General features: G+C 37.7%; 1 long non-coding RNA gene across 1 annotated transcript in view; it reads right to left on the bottom strand.

The window, feature by feature from the left end:
• LOC110209019 (uncharacterized) overlaps positions 1–25,787 on the bottom strand; it is a 45,385-nt gene extending 19,598 nt beyond the window's left edge. Inside the window, exon 1 of the long non-coding RNA XR_002324711.2 lies at positions 25,723–25,787. This is a non-coding gene — a long non-coding RNA (uncharacterized LOC110209019). The remainder of the gene's footprint in view (positions 1–25,722) is intronic.
• Between the last annotated feature and the right edge of the window lie 1,943 nt (positions 25,788–27,730).

Genomic DNA, 27,730 nt, shown 5'->3' with positions numbered 1-27,730 from the left:
CCACCTAGCTGCCCACTGATGAAATTACTACGAGTTAATTCAGTAATTATAAGTGCTGGCAACAGTCATGGGAAAAAAAAAATTAAGACCCAGCTAGGTTACAGAAGAGCTTTTAAACCAAAGGGCTGTATACTATACTGTAGAGGTGAAGGCATCATTATTCAGTCTCTCTTGTGGAGTAGCTCTCTCTGATATTTTATCCAGGAGAATAAAAAATATTATGTGGAATATATCTCACCAAATATTCTCGTCATTAGGACCCTGAATGGTTATGCCCTTTGACCCAAGAAGAAAGCAAGCAACCTCCATTCATTCTCCTCAACTGGATTTTATAAAATCAATATAAATATACAAATAATACCAATATAAAGCCAATCCTCTCTAAAATATTTATTGTCCTTGGGCAACAATACTCTGGGCTCTGACCCAAAACAACTGCAAGGTGCCAAAGAATGACAAGCAAGTTCTGACAGGCAAGGCCTTGGAGAAAGAGGAATTAGCATTTCACATGACTGCCAATAGCAGATATTGAGGAGACATACAGATAACACTGAAAACAGGCCTTTCACTTTACTGGTATGGGTAACCTCTTTTCTTCCTTTGACCTTTGGAAGAGCCTATCCTAGCAGAGCAGGCCAAAGATGGCTCCATGTGTGTTTTTATTTACTTTTGTGCTTTCCTTACTTTAACTATGTTGTCCTCACTTTTTTCTTTCCTTCTATGCCTTTCTGAGCTCACAGCATAAAGGCAAACACACTGAGCATAGAAACAAAACAAAAAATTGGAGGAAACTTCAAGAGGTCATTCAGTGTATCTCCTTGCCCAGAGGCACCATATTTAATCCATTCCAGGCCTTAGAATAGGTTCCATTTTTTAAATCCTTCTAGAGAAAAAGGTTGGAGTTGTTTTTTGTTTGTTTGGTTTTTTTTTTCTTTTTTAACCATCTCCCTTAATAACTCATACATACCTATAGATCTGGTAATCTACAAACCATTTTCCCTATCATGATCCTGTGAGAGATTTAGTGTAAGTATTATAACCATCATCTTGCAGATGAGAAAATTAAGGCTTAAACTTGTCAATGCCAATGGATTGACTTAAACTCAGTTATTCTGTTTCTAGATGCCATATTTCTCCCCCTCCCACTTATATTGTGTGGAGAAATTATTCTTTTTATTTCCACTAAATCTTGTGGGGACCAGAGTGTAAGCTCCTTGAGGGTAGTTGCTATTTCATTGTTAATTTTGTACTCCCTACACCTCTAAGGCACCAGGACATAGTGAATAAAGAACTGGCCTCATAGCCAAGAAGATCTGAACTCAAATCTCACCTCCAATACATACTGGTATTGACCCTGGGTAAGTTACTTAACTTCATAGTGCATTAAGCAACTCACAAACATGTCTTGCTTTTGGTAGGTACTTAATAAATACTTATTGAATTGTAAAGTATAATGATAGCTGACATATCGAAAATGTCTAAAGTTCATGAAGTACATTGTATATATTGTCTAATTTGATCTTGACTGCAGTTCCAGGAGGTAATTGCTCTAGGCATTATCAGCATTTTATAGATGACGAAGTTGAAGAAGAAAGAGATTAAATGAGAAGCAAGAGAGGATAAGTTCATACTCTCTTAGCTTGCAAGGTTTAAAAGAAGCATATAAACTCAGATCTCTCTGAATTTCAGGTCCTTTCTCCTATATCATCATGATAATTGGAATTTTTATGAAGTTCCAGCTCCTCACTCAGTGGAAAAGAAGAACTCCCTACTTTGGAAGAACACTTTGTAATTAAAAAAGGTCCTAGGCACAAATGTTGCCTTAGCAGCCCTTGAAATATGAGGATTAGGGTAGGCCCTGAAAAGTAGTGATATACAGAAATGTGTGTGTGTGTGTGTGTGTGTGTGTGTGTGTGTGTGTGTGTGTGTAAAATCTCACAGAATGGAGTACAGAATAGGACAATTTTCCTCAAGAAAGCTAAATGCTGGTGCAGACAAGAGCATTAGGGTATCTGGGAAAAGAAGGGTTTCCTAGAATGCTAATTCTCCAAGACTCTTTTTATCCAAATTATTGAGACATTCTTGAAATATAACCTCTTTAGATTTGCAACAAAGGAAAAGGCTGGGGGAACAGTTGGAGAAGCTATTCTCTATGAACTTATCTTAATGGAGGACCTAGCTAGAGCTCATGGGCATTTCATCTTTTTTAGCACAAAGCATCAGCCTCATTCCCTGATGTGAAAGTGAAACTCATTGCTTTTCAATTTTGATTCAGCTTATTTACTGTATTTCTGATAGGGCTCAGGCTGCTAGATCTACTTTTATTTAAAAAAGATATGAATTTTAAAAAGAACTGGGAGTCATATTTTCCTGTTCAGACTATTTCTTAGAAGATTAGGTATGATAAGAAAATAGTCTTGGAATCCCTTTCTTTCTCAAGACAAGAAAGGATTTTGGCAGCATATCCTTACCATAGATCTTTTATTTAATTCATCTTTTTGAAAAATGAATGAATCATGGAGGGAATGGACTTAAGACTCAGAAGAAAAAAAGAAGACATTCAGATGAGTTAACATCGATTTAATGAAATGGATATACATAGTGCCTTGCACACAATAAGTGAATGATTGAATCGGTGATGCCTCTTGGAGTCAGGAAGTTGTTTTTTTGTTGTTGTTGTTCAGTCATTTCAGTTGTGTTCAACTCTTCATGATGCAATTTTGGGTTTTCTTGGCCAAAATATTGGAGTGGTTTGCCGTTTCCTTCTCCATCTCATTTTACAGATAAGGAAACTGAGGCAAAAAGGGTGAAGTGACTTGCCCAGGGTCACATAGGTACTAATTTTCCAAGGCAGGATTTGAACTAGGGAACATGAGTGACAGATCCAAGGCTAAATGGAACAAAAGTTTCCCTGGTCTATTAAGGAAGCTCCAAGTTTTCAGATTTTAATTTTCTTCTTATTAATACTGAGAGGTCATATGATTTTGCCCAGGGTCTCACAATCATTATGCCAGGGGGAGTAAAGATCATATGTGTCAGGGGCAGTACTTGAATCTAGGCACTCTGGTTCCTAGGTCATATCTCTGTCCACTCTACCTAGCTGCTTTTAACCAATCCCTGGTTAAATAATGTTTCTTATTAGTTGAATTCAGTTAATTAAGTTTTTATTACCTATTTCCCTTGTCAAATGTGCCAAGGCTGCTATTTAATGTCAAACTTTTTCTGTCAGCAGAACTTAATCCAACATCACTTATAGGGTCATATCTATTTTCAATCCAGTTGAATAGACAAAAAAAAAAAGTAAGTTTCAAGACTCTGCACCCATTGGGATTAACTAGAGTTAACCCTGTGGGTATGATTCATCACCATAAGACAAAAAACCAGGGAACCTCTTGGTTTTCAGGAAGTGGTCCACATTTCCCCATGTTCAAAGCTGATGCATCTTTATACTACTCAGCATAAGATTCAGCCAAGCCCAATGGTACTTACTATTAATAATAATAATGGTGCTTTTTTTATATATAGGGGATTGGCTTAAAGTCTAGAATCAGCCAGGTTGTAGGGATGCAGTTATCTGTTTCTGTCAGAACAATTTAGCCCCCGATATTTGAATAAGCTGATGTCAAGAAGTTAAGATGCTCCCCAGGAAATAGAAAATGAGCTAACTCAAGGGGGTAGTTTATTCTAAAGGAAAATGGATCAACTTTCTTCTAAGAGTGATTAAATCATCTCATACTATCAATTAGTGTCTAGGGAACTGACTTCCATGGAAGGGAAAACCTCTAAGCTGAATGAAAGACAAGCCAAATATGATACAAATCCTATAGGTCCAATTGCCAAATATTAGCATAGCATAAGACACAGTCATTACTACATTAATTCAACTCAGAGTCTCTAATTGCCAGATTCTGTGGGGAAAGGAAATACTTTTTTGCTTTCTGCATTTCTGACAATTATGTTAATTCCCAAAGCAAGCACTAAATGTGTATCTACATAACCAGGGGCAGAAGCATTATAAAAACTATTTGTGCTGAGTATTATGCAGGCAGGGTAAAAAGCTGTCTTTGTGGTATGATTTGAAAGGGACAGGACAGATTTCTCAGTCCACAATATGCTCTGCCCCCAACCACCAGCCATACTGCCTAAAATTTCACTGTTAGGGATTAATTTCTATGGCTTAGTGTGTCACCTTCTAAAGTATTTAACTACCAGTTAGTGCCAGTAGCCACCAGTCAGATGCTATTTGCCATAAGAACCAGGTACTGGGCATGTTCTCCCAGGTAGTTGTATACTCTCACCATCACCTCCCCCCCAAAAAAAAGCAGTTAGGGGAGTCTACTAAGTTCTTAATGGCTCTTTGTGCCTTAACCCCATAAGTGCCAGGGTGGCAGCTGATGATTACATTAGTCAGATATGTGGTCATTGTGCATTTATCCAATCAAAATTGCTCTTTAGCCCTTTGTATTTCTTCTCTGTGTCTCCTGTATTTACCTGAGTAGGGAATAATGGCCTGTAAACAAGGAATAATGGAGTAGAACAGGGACTCTTAACTTGAGATCCAGAGAGATTTCATAGATATGCATTTGAATGGGAAGAAAATTACATCTTTATTTTGCTTACCTCTACGTGAAATTTAGCATCGTCTTCAATTATGAACTTTTTTTAAAAAATAACATTATTCTGAGAAAGGGTTTATAGCCTTCAGCAGACTGCCAAAAGGATCCATAAAACACACAAAAAAAGTTACAAACCCCTGGAAGAGATCAAAAAGCTTACTTCTTTGTTGCATACAGGTGTTGCTCATATGCATATAATCATCAAAAGGAATATATTCATTTATAATTGAACAGTGACCACAGGGCTAGGCCTGAAGTTTCTCTCAGACTCTTTCCAGAGAGCAATTTATCCTATAAAAGGAACATTATTAAAAAACAACACCAACAACAACCTAAGAGTTTCAGTAAACACAAAGTTCCATTGTTTATTCCCACACTGTCCACTCCCAGCCCTTAGAAGCAAATTAAAATCAAACTGTAAAATACCATTCCCAAAAACTGGTCCGTTCACAGACTCCAGGAGAGTAACAGCTGTTAGTAAGAAACTCAAGAAAGTTGGGAGTGACAGTTCCAACCTGTGATGTGAGGATTTAAGAAACTTTGTTGGCTGCTCCCCTCAGAACAACCCTCTAGAGACTTTCTCTTGCCTTTCTAATTGCCTCATGAACCAAGACCAGAGTTTTTATGTGTTCTGATCACCTCCTTGGCTCCTATAATCTCTCTCTTCCTTTGTGTTTGGGTTCATGTGCTCAGCAAAAACAATATCACTTCCTTCTATCTCTTCAGCCCTCCTCTGACCCTGGCCACTAGATGAGGTAGAAAGAAGGCGTTGCAAATGCAAACAACCCCTAAAATGCCCCGAAGATTAACCTGTGTCATTCATACTGGAGAGAAAATACTTTGTGGATATGAAGCATCTTGGTTTAATTGGGTCTTTTGTCATAAGACAAAAATAGGAGGGTGACTCATGAATCCATAGGTGTACTCACCAAAGGAATTATGCCAACCTCTGTGTTCATCTTGATCCCATCCCCTCTGAAAGCTAATCTTTTAAATTATCCTCTTTCTCATTTGTCCTGTGTTCTTTCTTGCTATTTGTGAATGTACCCAACTCTCCTCCATCCTTAAAGAATCTTCACTTCACTCTGCCATTCCCTTAAGCCATCATCCTATTTCTTCCCTGCGTTCCATAATCAGGTTCCTTAAAATGAATCCAGTTATATTCCTTGCCTCCATTTCTCCTCATCTGGTCACTTATTAGCCCCTTACAATCTAGCTTCCAGACCACTCAACTGACATTATTAACTCCAATGAAGTCTTAATTTCTAAATCCAATGGTTTAGTCTCAATCACATTTGACCATGTTGCCCCACCCTTCCTCCTCACTACTTTCTCCTCATTTGGGTTTTTGTGACTCTGCTTTGGTTCTGGCCGCTATTCAGTTCCTTTATTAGATCATCATCCTGAGCATAGGTGTCCCCCAAAGTTTTGTCCTGAGCCTTCTTTTTCTCAATATTATCTCTTTTTTTGGTGGTCTAATGAGACCCTACAAATTCAATTATAATCTCGCAGTTACTATCTTTATGCAGATGACTGGTGTATAAATATGTATATGTGCATATGCACATAGATATGTATAAATATGTATGTATATACACATACACATATGTATATATATATATATATATATATATATATATATATATATATATATATATATATATATCCTTTGTCTCATACATCTCATACATCCCTCACCCATGAGCTCCAGTCCTTCATTATTGTGAAATATCTACAATTGAATGTTCTATAGGTATCTCAGATGCAACAAATCCAAAATGGAATCATCATCGAAAAAAACTCTTACCCTCAAAACTTCCATATTTTAGCTGATGGTGCTCTTATCTTTTTATCCTCAACTCTTCATGCTCCCTGACCCTTCTTATCCAAATAGCTATGAAATATTATGGTATCTGCATTTATGGCACCCCTTACATCTTCTCTCCATTCTTGCAGCCATCACTGTAGTTTATGCCTTTATCACCTCTCACCTAGCCACTACAGCAGCCACCCAACTGCACTTCCAGCTTCTAGTATTTCCTTTCTCCAATCCACAGTCCTCATGGCTGAAAGAATAATCATCCTAAAGCATATCTTATCATATCATTCCTCTCCTTAAGAATCCTCAGTGACTCCCTATTGCATATAGGATACGATAAAGTTTAGCATTTAAATCCCTTCACAATCTGCTTCCAGATTACCTTGCTGCCCCTTACCCACTCCTCCCCACATTATCCATGTTATATTTCAGCTAGCTTGGCCTACCTGCTCCTCCCCAGATTTGGTACTCCATGTCTCCCTCACACCTGGCACACACTTCCTCCTCAATGCTGCTTCTTAGAAGGTCTAGTGTCATTCAAGACTTAGCTCATGTGTTATCTCCTATGAAAAACCATTCTAATTCCTCTAGTTTTCACTCTCTCCTCCTTGAATTACTATATACGTATATAGATAGAATATATACAGATATAATCACCTATATAGAGATAATTATGGATACGTACATATATGTGTGTATATATACACATTCATACATGCATATGTATATACACCTATACATATATAGATACACATATGCATATATATGTGTGTGTATATGTACATCTATATGCATATGTCACCATTCCCTCAGCAAATGGATAAAAGACTGGCAGATCTTATCAGTTAAACAAAAAATGTTTTAGTAATTACTATGTTCCAGGTACTACGTTAGGAACTGAGGAAACCAGGATAGCGAGATAGTTCTTGCCTTCTAAGAACTTATAGTGTACTGGGAGATATAACACATTTATAGACAAGGAAATATGACAAGAAATTTAAGATACAGTTTTAGACATAAATATAAAGCTATGAATATAGATACAGATGATAGAGATGTAGAAATAGAGTTTGACCAAGATAGAAATAGATATAGTCACAGATACAGATGTAGAGATGGATATAATAGAAAGCCATTTGGAGAGGCACTAACAAATGGCAGGCTCAAGGAAGGCTTCTTGATTTGGGTAGCAGTTGAACTGATTCTTGCAGCTACTTCTACAGGCATCTCAGTGTCACGATAGATAAGAGTGCTGGACCTGAGTCCATATCCAGCCTCAGATGTTTACTAGCTGTGTGATTCTGAGCAAGTCACCTGTCTGAGTTTTTTTATCTGTAAAAGAGAGATTACTACCTCCCAGGTTGTTGTAAGGATCAAAGGAGATATTTCTAAAGTACTTTGCAAACTGTAAAACACTATATAAATACTAGCTACTATTGTTGCTGTTGGAGGAAACTAGGGCATTCCAAAAGCAGAGGGCATTCTAGGCAAGGGGGTCAGCAAGAGATAGTCTGATAGTTATAGGGAAAAATAAGCAAACCACTTATGGGGGAAATCACATGTGATCAGCCTTACAGTGAATATACAGATATATACATATGTATATACATACATACATATATATAAATATATACATACATATACACACACACACACACACACACACACATATATATAGATATATTCCTTCCCCTTATGATTTGAACCATAATGTATATATAGAAAGCCAGATATGAGTAAAATAAGGGCTATCTACTTTATTATGCATACCTTTGCCATTAGTTTTGTATAAATGGGATAGCTTAGACTAAATGGCCCCCAAGTGACTCTTTAAGCTCTATCTCTCTAAGGGAGTCCAAACAGCTTTCTAGTCCCCCAGGCTTTGCCCTGCCTGCTAGATTCAGACCTGAAATTAGGCTATGACCTAGCCAATAAGTCTTTTGTTCCCTTGAGCTTTCATAGCAGCTGTGGTATATCCTTGAGCTTATCCCACAATCTCAAGAGGAAGAAGTAAATCACATGGATGAAATAGAAAGAGGAAGCTGGGTTTGGATTGTCTATTCCCCAGCCAGATGTTACTTGGCACAAGGATTTTTTTTTTAATCTGTATTTTATCATTCAGACAAAGGGTCAAAAACTAGTAGCAACCTGTCTTTCAGTTCAGTTCATTCCAGGTGCTATACAATGATAAGGTAATTTTCTTCAGGGAGATTTCTGGAGAATGAATAAGGATGTGTTTGTGCATTGTAATTTTTAAAAATTGGAATCAAAATGACAAGCATAAAAAAGAAGTGTGGGCATTATCTACTTAGCATGGTAAAATGGGGTAAAGCACTGAATACAGAAGCAGAGGATCTGAGCTTGAGGCCCCCTTCTGTTATTTATGAGGTATATGAACATGGACACAACCTTTCTGAGTCTCAGTTTCCCCACCTGTCAAATGGAGATAATAGTTTTTACACTACTTACTAGGGTTGTTGTGAGGAAAGAATTTTGCAAAGCTTAAATTTCTACTTAAGGCTAATAGATGGAGAGCTGGCCTCAGAAGCAGAAGGATTTGGATTCAGATTGTACCTCTGATATGTATTGGCTGTGTAATAAGGTTGGGCAAATCACATAGCCTTTCAGTACCCTCAAAATCTCTCAGAAACTAAGTTGCCACGCTCATCTTCATTAACAAAGATAGTTTCTTCACTGAGAATTCTTCAATCCAATAAAAAAAACTATTTTAATAATAAATCTAAAAATATTTTTACTTTTTTACCCAATAAAAATAAAAAGCAAAAATTCAATGCAATATTTTATTGTTTTGAATTACAATTTATTTTATTGTATTTATTTCTTAAGTAAGACTTAAGTCTTCTTCCCATTTGTAACATCCATGTTACTTCTCCTCAAAGTTACATCTTTGTTCTATACCATAACCATATACCCTTCCTTCCACCTTGTTATATTATATTGCCCTTGTTCCTAAGGTGAAAGGTGATTAGCCTACAGCTTTAGAATAAGTAGGACCTTATAAGTCATAAAATCTAACCCCCTCATTTTAAAGATGAGGAAATTAAAACACAAAAAAGGAAAGTGACTTGACCAAGGACATATAGCTACTGAATGTCTGAGGCAAGATTTAAACCTAGCAGTTTCTGCCTTGAGGTCCAGTATTTGATACACTACACCATGCTGCCTCTAAAGGAAAAGATGACAGGTCACACCACTCTTTATACCTTCTTCTTTGTGTTTTTCCTTACCTATCGAGGATATAAGGGTACTCGGTTCATTGCAAGAAACCTAGTGTTATGGAAAGGGATTTCTGGTTCTCTCATTTCCTTTATAACAGGCAACAAGAGGCAAGAACTTGAACCCAAGTCTTTCTTGTTCTGAGTTCAGCTCTCCTATTAGCCTTAAAAAGCAATTCTCATTAAACCTTCCCTATTTTCATACTTCCCTGTTACTGTCAGGGGCACCACCATCTTTTCAGTCTCTCACACTGGCAAATTAGGTGTCATCCTCAACTTCCCACTATTTCTCACCCCTTATATACAATCCATTGCCAAGGTCTATCAATTTCATTAATGCAACATTTCTTAAATACATCCCTTTTCTCCACTGTTACTGTGAAAATACTCATCACCTCTCACTTGGACTATTGCAATAACCTACTTGTGGGTCTGCCTGTCTCAAGTCTCTGCCCACTCCAAACCATCCTCCACTCAGCTACCGAAGTGATCTTCCTAAAACATCTCTGATCATATTATTTCCCTACCTACCCTGCCTACTCTCCACCACACACACACACACACACACACACACACACACTCGATAAACTCCAGCGCCTCCCAGTCACCATCAATATCAAATACAAAATCCTCTGTTTGGCATTCAAAACTCTTCATAATGTACCCACCCTGCCTCTGCTTTTCCTATATCTTACTACAAATAACATTTTTATGGATGAGTTTGCCCCCAGTTTGTGAGAGGAATTCTTTGTTACTACTTTCCTTACTAAGATATTTCATTAAATATCTTGAACTAATTGCCTCTTTTGACTAATTAGTAAAGTAAACAAAAGTAAAGGATCATGATTATTGTTTTCAAATGGATGCAGACCAACAGGGCCCTTGAATGTTTGGAAAAACATCAATAAAGATTAATGGGAAATGAATGTAGAAGAAGATATCTACAACAACTATTACTAAAATTTTTATAGGAGTTATGAATATAAAGCAACTATTATTATGAGACCACAAGAACCTAAAAACCACCTTAATCAGTAAAAACTTTATCTCCCCGACAAGCAGAGAACTACAGTAGCCAAGAACAATCCAATTTAGGATATAGATTCACTTATAAATCCTCACAAAAAAAAAAGGATGGCTGAAAATCATGAGTAGTATTGTCTCATAAAACACTGAGAAGCAAAAAATGAAAAGCAACCTGATGTAGCAGATAGAATGCTGGAGTAGCAGTCAGGAAGACCTAAGTTCCAATCCTACTTCAGATACTCATTGGCTGTGTGGGCAAGTCACTTTAGTGCACCATAGTAAGTAAAAAATGTCCACACTTCTTTTTTATGCTTGTGTTTTGGATTCCAGTTTTAAAAATTACAGTGCTCGCACACACCCTCATTCTCCAGAAACTTCCTTCTCAGTTCATTCATTTGTAAAATGAGGGGGTAGGATCAATGGTTTCTAAGATTCCTTCCAGTTCTAAATCTATGATCCTATTATTCTTTGAAAAAAAAGTTCAAAGAAATCGTAGCAAGAGTCACAAATAAGCAAAGTCATGAGCTTTACTTAGCACCTTCTCCAGAGTCCAGCAGCTATCCCCATTCATTCACTTCTTGGTTTCTGTCTTCATCCCAGGATCTTCTCTAGCATTCTGTATGGCATCCTCTGGACCAGATGCAGCTACCAGCTTCCTGACTTCTTTTCTCACCTAGAAGGACTTGAGCATGCCCGTCTTACACCGCTAACTCTCGACTAGATTCTCTATGGCCCAGTCTTTAGCTGCTCATGCCTCCTATGAAACAGACCTCCTAGGACACATCACCATCCACCATGAGATCTACGGAAGAACCTTAAACTGTCTAATCATAAGCCTCCCTCAAGAGACTACTCTCCAACAACTGACACTCTTTCTGGACTCATTTCTCAATGTTTACCATACTTCCACAAATTTATGCTCTCCCTACATCAGTGATTCTGAACCCTGATTGCCAATGCTACAAGCCTTATTCTCTATCCCCAATGCGCAGTCCCTCATGTCTATCCACCTCTACTTTTCACCACCCCACAATGTTCCATTCTAGATCTATATATCCTTTCTATTATGCCCTCTGAAATACCTATACTACAATAATAATTTTTCTTTCATTCTAAAACTTTTTACTTTCTCACTCCTCTCACTCACTAAGAACTGGTTCCCTAGGGATAACAGTACACCCCTGGTCAGCCTTTCTAATACTGGTAGCACTTTCACTCATACCCTCCCAAATCACTGGTCATGGGAGTGTGGGGGAATCAGAATACTCCTTGCTCCTTATCCCCATTTTAAGAGCCTCCCTGTACCAAAATCACTCCACAAAATCTTCTCCATTGAAGTTCATGTTATGCACATTTATTGCCAAATCCAGATCCTTGTGGACATTATCTATTGATCCCTGAAACAATCTCCTTCCTTCCTTGATGACTTCATTTCCTGGTTCACAGTCTTTCTCTTCTCCCAACTCTTGTTTTCATACTAGGAGACTTAGATAAGTAGACAGAGATACAGATACAGAGATATAAAAACACAGAGATGCTCCCTCAAATACCTAACTTCCTAGTTCCTCACCCTACTAAATCCCATGGCAGCTCCTCAGCTACACACAGAGATATCACCTACAACTGTTCTACTTCCATGTCTATGAATTTCAAAATTCTTGTATTATTCCACCTTAACTATGTATATACTTGTTGTATCCCCAGCACTTAGCACATTGCCTGGCACATAGTAGGTACTTTATAAATGTTTATTAATGATTGACTATTACTTATGACCCCTATGCCTACTCTTCCTCCTCAGTCTGATTTCCATTCCCTCTACTCTTCAATTCTTTTCCAGGCCATCATCTTTGCCCTGGTTATACTTTCCTCTCTTCCCAGTCTCAACCATTTGGTGGACAAATTCAACTCTACACTATAATCTGCTCTTGAATTCCTTACCTACTTGCCATATCACCAATCATACTTTGCCAAAGCCCCATCCCATATTACTTCTACTACCTTCCTTCTTCAATCCTATTCAGATGCTGTTAAATTGAGCTGGAGAAAATCAAAATACAGCAATGATTCAGTGAATACAAATTTATGTTACATAATCTCAACTGGACCTTCACTGAACCAAAGGAATCCTTTTATGCCTCACAAATCAATTCCCTATGACATTCCCCAAAGAAGTTATTCCAAACCTTTTCATCTTTCTTCAAGCCTGTAGTAGATTACGTTCCCTCTCTCAATTCTTAGCTGAGGTCTACACCTCTTACTTCAGGGGAAAAATTGAGGCCATTCCCTCAAGATATTCTCTTCTGCCACTCACCTTACTCATTATTCACACATTTTCTCCCATGATCTCCTCCCTCACTCCTGTCTTTCATGAAGAAGTAGCCCTTTTTCTTGTCAAGGCATACTACATTAACCTTGGATCTTATCTCCTCCCACCTTCTTTGGGCATACTGTCATCCCCAATCTTTCTCTAATCATTAATCTCAACCTATCTACAAGCTTCTTCCTTGCTGCCTACAGACACCCACGTCTACCCTTTCCTTTAAAAACCCTTGCTTCATCACACTACTCCTAGCTACCAACTGATAGCTCTCTTTTTTTCAGCAAAAATTCTTGGGGAAAACACCCCTACTAGGTACCTCTGTTTCCCCTCACTCAGTGACATTTTTTTTAACTTTTCTTTCACTCACTCATCATATCCAGTCAGTTGTCAAATCCTGACATTTCTGTCTCCACAAATTATTTCACATGTTGCTCCTTCTATCTACTCACATAGCCACCACCATGGTTCAGGCAAAAAAAAATCACCTGTCATCTGGACTGTTGTAACAGATTCCTAATTTATTTTCCTGACTCAAATACCTCTCTGTTCCAATCAATCCTCCTCTCTACTGCCAAAGTGATTTTTCTAAAACAAGGGTCTGATCATGTCATCTTCCTATTCATTAAACTTCAATGGCTCCCTATTACCTCCAGGCTCAAATATAAGGCCCTTTCTTCTCTATTTAAAGCCCTTCACAAATTGGACTCTTTCTATCTTTCCATTTTCTAATTCTTTTCTCCCCTCCACATGCTCTAGCATTTAGCTAAATTGGCCTCCTTATTATTACTTGTGCCCATTACTCCATTTACCAATTCTGTGCCTTGGCATTGCCTGTCCATCATAACTAGAATACTCTCCCTCCTCCCCTCCACTACTTAGTTTCCTTGGCCTCTTTCAACACTTTCAGTTCAAGTCCTAACTTCTTCAGGAGGCCTTCTCTTCCCACCTTACCCTGTGCACGCTGAGATTATCTTCCATCTACTCCATAGACAGAGATAAAGATCTATAGTATACGTTGCATATAACATAATATAGAGATAGCAACATCTCTATATTACATAGATATCTATATGTATATATAATAGATATGTAGACATAGATCTATAGAAATAGATATACGTTTACAGAGACCTATATCCACATCTATCTCTATAGATCTCTATCTCTATAGATATCTTGTATGTACATTGGGATATATGAGATGTTCAGGGAAGACCAGCACTTTGTGGAACTCTACCTCACTTAAATCCAATTAACACACAAGTCTAGACACCACTTTGTGGTGCCATTGGTCCTTTTCAAAAATGAAGGGCAAACTACACGGACATAGCTATTTACACTCTGTCTCCTCTATTGAACTGTTACGTCCTTGAGATCGGGGACTGTGTTTTTGCTTTTCTTTATATCTCCTGCTTAGCAGTTACTGGTACATAATAAGTCCTTAATAAATCCTCATTAACTGACAGGCATCTATGAAACACTTAACAATGAAATTGGAAGGACAACAGGCAGGTGGAAAAGATTTTACAGCAAAATCTTTTCATTGAAGGATAATATATATATATATATATATATATATATATATATATACACACACACATACATGCACATAAACATATATGTGTGTATTTAACATGCATATATACATATATTTACATTATATTATTTTACATAATTTACATTTCAAGTTTAAAGTGCTACCATAACTTATTTTATTTGATCCTCACATTAGCCCCAAGAAATAGGTTCTCTAAGTATTACCATTTGCTTTACAGAAAAGGAAACTGAGGCCCAGTTAAGTCACCTATTCATGGTCACATGCAAGATTGAGAACCTGGAGTCTTGTCTTTGGTGAATCCAAGTCCAATGTGCTTTCTGCTATGCCTTCTCAGATGCTATCTTTCTGACATCCCTTACTTGCAAGTATCCCTTATCTGAATAGTCACTGCAGTTGGGCCTGTTGCCCTACTCCAGGGTCCAACAGAAATCCTTCTCACCCTCATGCCAATGACTTAGGCCACTTCTCCCCCATTTCCAACCACCCCACTCCTTGCTTTCTATCGCTAATTGGACACCACTCTAGCCTCTCCTTCTCAGAATCAATTCGCAGTCCATATGTGAAAATTAGTTGCATAACTTGAGAATAACTTCTTAGTATTTTTTTTTACCAAAAATCATATTATCAATCTTAAGTACTCATCTTTTTCAAAAGACTTGACTCCCAATGAATTTTGGCTATTTCCAAAAGTCAAATCCAAACTCATGGGATAAAGGCACTGTAAAAGCAGGGGAAAGAACTCTGGATTTGGGAGACAGAATACATCAGTCAGAATCCTGTAACTGTAATTTCCAACCTCTGTCTCCTTAGGCAAACCACTAAATTCTCTGGTCTTCAGTTTCCCCAGCTGGAACGTGAGAGGACTGGATATGATAATGTTAAGGTTCCTTGCAGCTATAAGTCTGTGGTCCTATGAAGATTTGACATCACTGAGGACAGTCAAAAGAATGTATCAAAATTCTTGAGAGAAAATCCTAAAGAAGAGCTCTAAACTATTTTGAGCAATGGCAGCATCTTCATAATAGAAAGTATATATAATCTTCCAAAGCAAAAATTTTGAAACTTCTTTGGATGTGAAAATTCTGGAGTGTTCGTGTAACCATAGACATAGAATAAGGAAGGAACCTTAGAGGTCAGCCAATCCAAGCCTTTCATCCTTTAGGCAAAAAAAAAAAAAAAACTATTTGCAAAGCAGGAGGATCTCAGGACTTATTCTCCTCTGGTATTTCAAGAACACTTTTGTTTTGTGAAAAGCTTTCTTAAAAATGTCAATGTGATCCAATAAAAATATGTCCTCTGCTGAATTCAAAGCAAAGTTCACAGGCAATGGAAAATAGTTAGCTGTGTTCTAACATATCACAGATGTGTGAGGAGAGGAGAAAATAAGCACAAATATCCAGTGCACCAAATTCTAAGAGTCTCCCCTTAAGAAGAAAATATTAGGGCCATCAATGCCAGTGGCCTCCCAGTTTTGATTGGATAAAGGAAAAAGTCAGCTAGACCCCTATCTCATTATTACAGTCATTATTTATTACAAGCATAAGAACTGACATGGCAACTACATAGTGAAAGAGCAGCTCCATGCTTGATTAGAAAAATTAAAGCTATAAATTCCACACACTGCACCTCTTCCCACCCCCCACCAGGTTGGCAGTTTACAACATTAACACTATTGCTGCTGTCATAAAGAGTGATCAGCCTTGGCTCAAAGGATGGTCACTTTTGCTGCAGAGAAACAAGCAAAACATTAGACTGAAAGCAATGTAAGAGGCAGATGCAGACTACCTAACAGGAGCACCAAGTCTAGCATGATGAAGATGATGAGAATGAGGATTATTATTATTATTATTATTATTATTATTATTATTATTATTATAAATAGCTAGAAGAAAGGTGGTAAGATGGTCTGGGAAGGGAGATGAAATATTCCTTATTTACTGATGATAGACTAATTTGACAGTTAATCTATCATCAGTAAACATTTATTAAGCCTTAATTTGTGCCAGATATTGTGCTATTGAAGTAGAAAAGTTTGGAAGAGGTTAGGGTTTGAAGGAAAGATAAGAAGTTCTATTTTGAGATATACTCAGCTTGATGTGTCTATGAGATGTAATTGGAGATGCCCCAAAGGCACACAGTGAGGTGCAAGAAGTAGTAGAGCTGAGAACGTCAGTTAGCATACTAAGCTGCCCCAGGCACTGCTAGACTCCTGCTTCCCCAAGGATCGGGAATGGCAAGCTCTCATTCTCCACAAGCCCTGCTTATATAATCTAAAAACCTTTCCCTGCCTCCCTCTCCTTTACCTGTCTCTTCTGGCCCATAATGTGCCTTTGTGTCCCAAAGACTCCTAGTGCTCGGTTATCAGCTCCACTCAGCCTTGTATATCAAGCCTCAGGTTCTCTTGTTATTTTTTCCTTCTGTATCAAGCCAATTTGTTCTACTTTGGGGCTAGTGCTCCCTGAGCTCCTATCCTCACAGCAGCCTCCCTGAACTCAACTACTCAATGACTGGAGTAAGAGAGCATAAAGTGTTTCATTGTTTTCTCTTCCTCAAAGAGAAAAACGCTCCCAGAAACCAAAGAAAGATACTTTGACATTGGGCAAGCATGAAAATGAAAGAGTTGGTGACCTTCTGTTTTCTTTTGCCCAGATCCTGGCCACCACTATACTTTCCTGCCATATCCAAGCCATGCTTTCCCCTGTTAGGCCATTATCTCTATACCCTCTTCACTGGAACTTTGAACTCTTTCCCATGGAGCCATGCCAGGGTCTGATTAGCATGTTTTCATCTTATCTTGCCTAGCTCCAGACCTCTGCATCACTTCTTGGAGCCATCTGCACGTGGTACAGCCCCAGTAGCCTCCTTTACAGCCCTGCTTTCTGCTATTGCCTTTCCTCGTGTGAATATAAGCTCCTTGAAGGCATTCACTATCTTGTTTGCTTGCAACTGTGCCTCCAGTACCTGGAACATAGTAAATGCTAGCAAATTATCTCTCTGCCTCTATTTCTCTCTGTATGTCTCTTCTGTCTCTATTTCTGTCTCTCTGTACCTTTCTCTAACCTTATAAGATTTCACAAGATAAGGCATAGATTGGTTATGATCTGTGCCTATAGAGAGAATATATTTAATAATTCATAGATTAGGAAGGTGATGTGATACCATCTAATACAAAGCCTTCATCTCACAGAAAAGAAAACTGAGCTCCAGAGAGGTTGGAGGACATCAGACGCCATGTAGCAAACACCTGACAAAACTTAGATGTTCAGCGCCTGGCACATAGTAGGCTCTAAATAAACATTTATTGACTGACTGACTTAAAACTAGGCCCTCTGACTTCACATTCTTTGTTCTTCCCACTTTAAAATATCCATATAAAACCTGAAATATATCTCTGAAGAAACAGACTCTGGGCAGGCATGCAATTGGCCGGCTTCAATCCTACCTTAGCTTTTCTTTGTTTTCTCCACTTTCCTTGGATGCTTTGGGGGGTCATTGTTCTAACCAGCATTTCAGTCCCCATGATTTTCCCAATCTGCAAGCTAATATGCTTGGCATAGCTGAAAAAGCACTGGATTTTGAAGTCTAAGAACCTGTGATCAAATCCAGAACAGGTTAATTGCCATCTATAATCTTGCTCAAGTCACATCAGTTCTCTGTACCTCGGTTTCCTTACCTATAAAATTAGAAGTTTGGATTATGTGATTTTAAATACTATTCAACTCTGAATAGTAAAACTCCACAATCTTTCCCCTCTTCAGAGAGAATAGACAAGCTCAAGCCTTCGAGTTCCCGAATCTGGCCATAAAGCTTAGAAGTTTCTTTGACTATTTCTGCTTCTGTCTACTTAGGACCTAACTCATCTCATGGCCTAGGCAGCCTGCTCTTCACACTAACCTCTCTCCCTAACCTCTACGCTTAAACCCTGCCCCAGGCTCCTTCCAATTCAAAATAAGGGTACCTTCTGGTCTCTGCAATCAATTTTCAAAGATCATTCTCAAAGAACTCCCAGGCAATGAAATTAGAAAAGCCCCACTAACCAATTGGAAAAGAAGAGTAATTTCTTCTCTTATACTTTAACAAAATTACTTCTTGGCCCTTTGGCAGTTATCTCTGCTTCCTATTTGTCCCCTACCTTCATATAGCTCTTTGACGACTCCCTATAGTAATGCTGCTAATTCCCTTATTGTTCTTCCATTTTCACTGTGCACTCTTCTTGAGTGCTATGAGTCAAAAAATTTCAGCCTATTTTCTTAGGCATAGCCTGTTGACTTCAGGGGAAGAATAGGGTGATTGTTACTACATTACTTCCCCATCATTTGCTTTGGATTCAATGTTTAATGCTAACTGCTATGTGTGAGAGGCTGACAAACATGACCCCCAGGATATTTTCCCCATGCATGACTAGTGAAATGATACTGTGAAGCAGTGAGGGTTTTATTTTTGACTTGTTTTAAACTGCTAAACTTCTTGCAAGGGGAAGAAATGAAGGAAGAAGGCATGGGGGTCTCCAAGGCTATATAATCCCTTCTTTGGCACTGTGTCATTACTGTCTTCAAAGCAAAGGAGGAATTTGATAATGACGATGAATGATGGTTCAGATTTACCACCTGGCTACTGTTAATCAAGATGGTAATGGTCAGACTTATACACAATCATTAACAACAACATTTTTTCCAAGTGTGACAAAATATTTTTTTTATATTTTAACTGATTTTTTCTTCTCAATGCTCCTGAAGATGCACATATATGTGTCTTCCAGTATCATTGTATTCGTGAAGAATATGAGTGGACCATAAGTTCTAGAAGTTGCTACTAAGTTTAAAAAAAAAAAGGCTTCACATATGAGCCAGGTACTAGACTTGCATATCTGTCAACTGAGGATTAAGCTAGTCCTTACTGAGAAACTCATCTTCATGTATGTTGAAGGTTGATGAATTTTTCCAGTATAACAGCTCTTGCAGACAATCTCACTAAGCCACAGCAGGGTTGTGATCTGTATGATGGAAGGGAATAATCACATTGATGAAATCATGGATCCTTGAAATATAGATATGTGTGTGTGTATTTTTGAGCTTGAAAGGAAGCAGTATAAAGGCAGCAAAAACTGGATTTGTTCTTTAAATAAAAGCTTACCCTTTACAGACAACACCACACACACACATACCCACACACAGCGCTGGATCAACTTGCAAGGTCAAAAGAAAACTGGGAAATTGGTTTTCTTTCCAAGAAAAGATTTTTACTATTGCCTGACTTTGACTTTTATAACTTTGGTGCTGCTTGGCATTAAGAATAAAGAAGTACTTCACACTGAGAGTCCCCAGGGAGGCTACAGGATTTTTTTTTTTAATGTTTTGATCAGGTTGCAAGCTTCTGTCTTTTTTCATTAGATTTATAAAACACTCTAATCCCAATACTAACCCCATTGCATTTGCAAACCTTAAAGTGCTAGACAAATGTAAGTTATTATTATCACCATCATTATAATTATCATCATAGGCTAAACTGAATTTACTCACTGTTATATCACAGTTGGAAAATACCATGGAGGCCATCTAGTCCAACAAGAATCTCATCTACAACATACCCAAAATTTTCTTGAGAGTCCCAGTGATGGGGAAACCCAAGGCAATACATTCCAGTAGACAGCTCTAATTGTTGAGAAATGTTTCTTAAAATGAAGCTTAAATTTGCATTTTTGCAACTTTCATGCATTGCAGCTAGTCCTCTGGGTCCAAAAATAAAAAGTATAAACCTTCTTTTAACTAATACATAGCTAGTGCTTAGTAAATATTTGTTGACTGACAGCCTTTCAAATAATTGAAGACAGTTATATATTTTCTCTGAGTTTAGTTTTATCATTTTCCATACAAATATCTTTATCATCCACTGAAGTCTTCCTCCAATACCCCAATGCTTCATTGTGGTATAGAAGTGACTTGGGTTTTCAAAGTCTATGCCAGTGCAGTATGAACTCTACATCTTACCAAGAGGTACACTTCAAATACAGGAATGACTATGGACTATATGCCTATTATTTGTGAAACGGCCTAAATTCCAAAATGTTAATCCACAGATTAGGGCAAAAAAATCTCAAGGTGAAAAGTTATTTAATTACAGAAATTCTTGATGACCATCTACCAAATTGTGGAGCAGTTATGATCTGTTCTCCATGGACAGTGTACCAACCTCAAGCAAAGAATGGAGCCTTGAAAAGTTAGAGGTCTTTATGAAATGGTGAGTGTGGAGGCAAATTCCATTGTCTGCCAAATAGCTTTTCAGTATTTTTGTGCCCCAAGAACTTTCCATATTTCTGAAAAACTGTGAATTAGACATGAAAGAGACTCAGCCTAAATCACCTAAGAATGCATCATAATATGTCTGGAACTAAATGATGGATGATAATTCTGGGGGTGGGAAAAGGGGAGAGACAGAGGCAAAAGAAGAGACATGGGTCATGTAGGATAGAAACAAGATATTTGCCCTGTGCAAAAAGATCATCACTTTATTTAGCAATACAGAGTCACAAGAACTACAGGTAAAAGGGCTTCTCAGGTAATATTATGATGGGTCTGGATGAAAGGCAACAATGGAATTCATAGATAGAAATAAAATCTCCGACAAGAGCCAAATCAATAAGTCAGAAAGTCAAAAGATAAGACAGATCAATATTAACTACAGCAATTTGTCATGCTCAGTTTGTTGGAGTGTCGTGAAGTTCTTTGCTTCTAAACTAGTTTTCCAAAGTTTTATGGTATTTTATTTTGTGTTTAAAATTTAAATTAGGACTTCTGGGAGCAAAGTCAAGATGGCAGAGTAGAGGAAGCAGCTTAGTTCTCCTCCAATAAATTTTAAAATAATGCATCAAAGCAATGTCTGAAGTGGCAAAGACAATAAAAGATCAGAGGGAGACATTGTTCTAGCCCAAAACAAGTTAGGAGTCTGAAGGAGCAGTTTGTGACAATGGGGTGGTGGTTGGCCTGGAACATGCGTGGCTGTAAAACCAGCTGTGGACTTTGAAGGCAGCAAAAGAAGCAGCAGCATCTTGAGAAGTTCTCGAACCAGAAATAGTAAGGGGATCTGGCAGTCAGAAAGAGATTACAGAGGACACCTGTCCTAGCATTGGGCACAGGACAGGTGCTAGTAGGATGGAAAGGATTGCTTGCAGTCCTAAGTCATTAAGCCATTAAGAAGGAGAATCAACTGATGTCCTACAGGAGTAGGGACCCTGAGGGGTACTATAACTTGTGGCTGTAAGGGATCAGGGGCCCTTCCTGGGTAAGGACCAGAGCAAAGACTAGGAAAGTGGTGACCACACCTCTCATAATATCATACAACCTTGAAAGCACCAAAAACCTCAAAACCCCTAGAACTAGATCTGAAAAAAAAAAATCAGTATGAAAAAGCCTGAAGCTTAGGACAGTGCCCCTCACCCCCACCCAGGGAACATAGCCCAACTTAGTTTTTAATTTAATATTTATTTTTAACATTCTTTTATTTTTTAATTTTGAGTTCTAAATTCTCTCTCTCTCTTCAGCCCCTCCCCACTCACTGAGAAGGCAAGCCAAATGATATCAATTATATATGTGAAAGCATGCAAAATATATTTCCACATTAGCCATATTGTAAAGGAAGGAAGGAAGGAAGGAAGGAAGGAAGGAAGGAAGGAAGGAAGGAAGGAAGGAAGGAAGGAAGGAAGGAAGGAAGGAAGGAAGGAAGGAAGGGGAAGGAAGGGAGGGAGGGAGGGAGGGAGGGAGGGAGGGAGGAAGGAAGGAAGGAAGGAAGGAAGGAATGGAATGGTGAGCATCCCCTCAATTTATCATTTTTTGTTAACACAAAAAGAACTGCTACAAATATCTTTGTCTGTATAGGTCCTTTTTTAACCTCTTTGGTGTACAGACCTAATAGTGGTATTGCTGAATCAAAGGGCATGCACAGTTTTATAGCCTTTTGGGAATAGTTCCAAATTGTTCTCTAAAATAGTTGAATCAGTTCACAACTCCACCAACAGTGCATTAATATACCCTTTTTCCCTTATCCACTCCAACATCTATCATTTCTGATAGATGTCAAGTGGGAACTCTTAGTTATTATAATTTGAATTTCTTTAATTGAGTGATTTAAAGCATTTTTCTTATAAGCATAAATAACTTTGATTTCATCATCCGAAAACTGCCTGTTCATATCCCTCAACCATTTTATCAATTGGAGAATGACTCTTGTTTTTTTTAGAAATTAGACTCCATTCCCTATATATTTGAGAAATGAGGCCTATATCAGAAAAATTTGCTGTAAATTTAAGTGACCTGACCAGGGTCTCACAGCTAATAAATATCTGAAGTAAGGATGTCTACTATCACCACTAATTATTCATTTCATATTGTACTGTAAATGCTAGCTCTAGCAATAAGACAAGAAAAGAAACTGAAGGAATAAGAATAGGCAATAAGGAAACAAAACTATCAATCTTTGTGGATGATATGATAGTATACTTAGAGAACCCTAGAGAATCAACCAAAAAAACTAATTGAAACAATAAATTTAACAAAGTTGCAGGATATAAAATAAACCCACATAAATCATCAGCATTTCTATATATTACCAACATAACCTAGCAGAAAAAGATAGAAAGGGAAGTTCCATTTAATATAACTACAGGCTAAAATTACTCCAAAACTCTTGAGAGTCTACTTGCCAAGACAAACCTGAAGACTCTATTTACACAAAAGATCAGAAACATTCATGGAACCAATGAAAATATGCTGAGGAAGGTTAGCTGTCCCAGATTTCAAACTATATTACAAAGTCATAATCACCAAAATGATCAGGTACTGGATAAGAGATAAAGTGGTGGATCAGTGGAATATTATTAGTACACAATAAACAGTAGTAAATAACCATAGCAATCTAACGTTTGATAAACTCAAAGATCCAAGACTTTAGAGGCAAGAACTCACAATTTGACAAAATTTTGAGGGGGGGAATTGGAAAGCAATTTGGTAGAAAGTAGTCATCGAACAATATCTTAAACCATATACCAAAATAAGGTCAAGATGGGCACATTATTTAGACGTAAAGGTTCAATATTTAAGGGAGTGCTTAAAAATTTACTTGTCATATCTATGGATAGTGAAGAGTTTATGACCAAACAAGAGATTCAGAGGATCATAGGAAGTAAAATTGATAATTTTGATTACATGAAATTTAAAAGTTTTGTACAAATAAAATCAAAGCAGAAGCAAAGCAGACTGAAAAAATTTCACAGCAAGTTTCTTTGATAAAGGCCTCATTTCTCAAAAATATAAAAAACTGAGCCAAGTTTATAAAAATATGAGACATTTCCCCATTGATAAGTGGTAAAATAATATGAACAGGTAGTTTTCAGAAAAAAAAAGAAATCAAAGCTATTAAAAGTCACATGCTTTGTTCAAGTTTACATAGGTCTTACGGATCACTGGTCTGTCAATGCCTTTTTGGATGTTGACTCTATCATCCTGTTCAATAACCCTCCTATCATTATTTCATTTACATATTTAATGAGCATACTAACTATTCTTTAATCCAAATACAGATCCCTAGGGTACTCCACTGATTACCTTCTGACATGCTGACACTAATTCATTAAGAACTACTCTTTGAATCTAACCATCCAATCAGTTCTTAATCTAGCTGATTATACTATCATCTAATTCATATCTCCCCATAGTCTTCATAAGAATAATAGGATATATGTGAGACAATTTATTGTTTTGTTAAAAATCTAGGTAGGGCAGCTAGGTGGCATAGTGGATAGAGTGCTGGGCCTGGAGTCAGACTCATCTTCCTGAATTCAAATCTAGCCCCAGACACTCATTAGCTGTATGACCCTGGGCAAGTCACTTAACCCTGTTTGCCTCAATTTCCCCATCTGTAAAATTTGCTGGAGAAGAAAATGGCGAACCATTTACATATCTTTGCCAAGAAAACCCCAAATGGGGTCACAAAAATTTAGACACAACTGAACAACAACGACAAAAATCTAGGTATTCTGCCTCCGCAGCATTTCCCTCAACTACTAGTATAGTAATGCTGTCAGCAAAGGAAATGAGGTTGTTCTGACATGACTTGTTTTTGGTGAAGCATGCTAGTGTTTTGTAACCATTGCTTCCCTTTCTAGATGTTGATCAATCATCTCTCTCAGAACACTTTCTAGACTTTCCCCAGGAATGGAAGTCAATCCTACTGGAGTATGTTCAATTCGCTTTTTTGAAAATAGGGATTTTTGCTCTTCTCCAATCTTGTGGTATCTCTCCTATTTTTGCTATCTTTCAGTTGTTGCCGGCAATGGCTCAGCAAACATATCTGCTAGTTCTTTCAGGACCCAAAGATATAGTTCATCTGGGCCAAGGGATGTGAGTTCTTCAAGGGTATCGATGAATTCTCTTATTATATTCTTACTTAACTGGAGTATCAACTCCCTGTTAATCATTATTTCTGCCATTTCTAGTGCAAAGGTCATTCTCCTTTTCAAAAAAAAAAAAAGCAGAGAAAAAAAAAACTAGAATTGACTGTCTCTGATTCCTCTCTGTTGTCAGTTATGATCAACTCATCTTTCCTAAGGAAAGCTTGTATTCTACCTTTCATCCTTCTTTTTCTCCCACTACAGCTTTAAAACCCTTTTTTTGTTATTATTGTCTAGTTTTCCTTCTCATCTCTACTCATTCATTGCTTTGTAATTCCTGATACTATCATTACATGAGTCTGCCATCCTCTTATTTTCATCTCCTGTTACCTAATTCCAATGTTCTTTCCATTGTATCATCCAATAAATGACTTTTCATATGTATAGATTCTGTCAGACAATCAATCATTGTTTACTATGAACCAAACCCTATGCTAATCCCTAGGGATAGAAGGAAAGGAAAAAACATTGTCCACATATTCTGAAGGAGGAGACCAAATGCAAATAACTAGTTTGGGAATGAGGATAATGGGATTTAATAGGCTCTGAGCAACTATGAGGCTTCAGAAAGTACTTGGGAATGATTACCTAGGATTGCTAGGCCATCAGGCAAACATCCTATATTACTTATATACTTTCAGTCTGTGCAGAGCTCACATTGTGTAGACCCACCAGAGACCCTCCCACCTTCAGAGTTCTATACCTGATTCCTCATGGGGTACATCTCAGGTCCAAATTCACAGCTCCAAGTTTCATTATGAAGACCTAGAAGAAAGGGTATTATGGTTGGAGTCAAGATAAAAAGCAATAGTTTCACACCTGATAGGGTGAAATCTTTTTAAAGGAAAAATGGGTATGCCATGCCATGCTTTTGATTAACCTTCTTTGTCAATAAAGAAAGCACAGATGGATGGAGACCATCTGTGTTTATATATTCCAATGATTTAGAGAATTGTGTGAAAATAGCTATTCAGAGCAATTATGTGGCATTGTATAGTCAAAATACCTCCCTGATTGATGACCCATTCTTTTACTTTCAACTGACTGTTTCGATAAACTTAGAGATGCAGATTAAAAATCTGAGGTGTATTCTCTTTAGTTATAAAAAAAAAATCATTGAAAGAATAACAAAATACTAAGACAGAGGGTAATTCATCGTGAATCAGTCTGACCCAAGATATATTTGTGTCCAAGCAACTCCTATACTGGGTATATAAGTGTGTGAAGGGAATGAAGAAAGTATGGAGCACTCCTTCTAGCAATACGGACATAAAAGCAAAGAGAGAGATAAGATGATATGATAGCTTGAGGTAATATTGGGAGCAAGGAATTTGTTTTAGGATAGTAGAGCTTTGAACATATTTGTAGGCAGAGAGGAATAAGCCCAAAAAAGTAGGAGATTAAAATAATGCTCCAGTGGAACAAAGTCCTAGGAGAGATATGAAGAGAGGTGATCAAAAGCATACAAGATTCATTCATTTATCCTGTCGCGTTTGGGTAAACCTCGGTGCACAAATGTATGTGAAGCTCATCAAACACCAAAGAAAAAAATGACATACATCCAGGCACTCTCATTATAGTTAATGAACAGAAAGATCATGGTAATGGAGTTTAGCATCAAACTCAGATTCTTAAAGTAAATTATACAGATTTTATTTTCACTTCAGGATCCTTCATAAATGTTCTCATGTTGTGGAAGAAACAGAAGGCATTGTTCCCTGAAGATCTGCAGAATGGATGTAAACTTGTGTTCAGTTGCTGAGAGTGAGACGCTCCGAGCAAACAGATGTCAAAACAAAAAACATATTTAATCCCAAGAATCTCATGCTTGTAGTAAGTGGCAGTTGCAGGGCAGCCTCACAGCCCGTCAACACTGTTCTCACTAATCCCAGTGCCACACCTGGCTGCTTTAAGTGGAGCCTGCATTTTAGGACTTCATGCCAAAGCCTTGAGGCAATGGGCAGTGATGTAATTTTGTGTGCTTTATAAAGCTTCTACATAATATAAATAACAGTGTGAAAACCAGGACAAAATACTTCCTACAATGTCTCTCCTAGGGGATTACACTGAAAATGGATGGCTTTTTTCTTCCATTTGTGTAAAGGGCAGCATGATCACGGGAAAGAAATCCAGCTTGGCAGGCAGGACACTGAGGTTGTTCCCTTGATTCACTGTGACCCTGTGAGCCTCAGCAGGCACAATTTCCCATTCTGTGAGAAGCAATTAAAAGTATCTACCTTCCTACTGCCACCATCTCATTCCAAGATACAATAAAGGGATATAGCAGGATAAACAATCAAATACATCATTCAAAGTGTTCTGGAACATGATAGCTTTCCTCAATAATAAATCCACAAAAATTCTGAGCTCCATAAGCCACTGCAAAAACATTTACCTTCATTCAGCTACGTTTTCAATATGTTAGCACAGTGCCTGGAATGTAGCAAGTACTTAATAAATGTTTGTCAACTGATTTACTTGTGGAGGTCATTCACTCATAAATGAGTTACTTGTAAATGTTAAAGAGTGAAACAACCTTCTGATGAGATGGCTATAAAGAACACTGCTTGGAATATTTTGGGGAATAATAGAAGGACTGTGGTATGTTCATGTAACTCTTTTGCTTTTTCTTTTCTAGCTAAGAAAATAGTCATCAAGTTTTCAACATTGGACACAGTAAAGTGGGAATTTGAGATCAAGAAAGAAAGAGG

Source organism: Phascolarctos cinereus, unplaced genomic scaffold, assembly GCF_003287225.1.
Source record: "Phascolarctos cinereus isolate Bilbo 61053 unplaced genomic scaffold, phaCin_HiC Scaffold_2;HRSCAF=192, whole genome shotgun sequence".
NCBI classification, from domain to species: Eukaryota; Metazoa; Chordata; class Mammalia; order Diprotodontia; family Phascolarctidae; genus Phascolarctos; species Phascolarctos cinereus.
The sequence above is the reverse complement of the archived record's forward strand: the minus strand, read 5'-3'. Positions and strand labels throughout refer to the sequence as shown.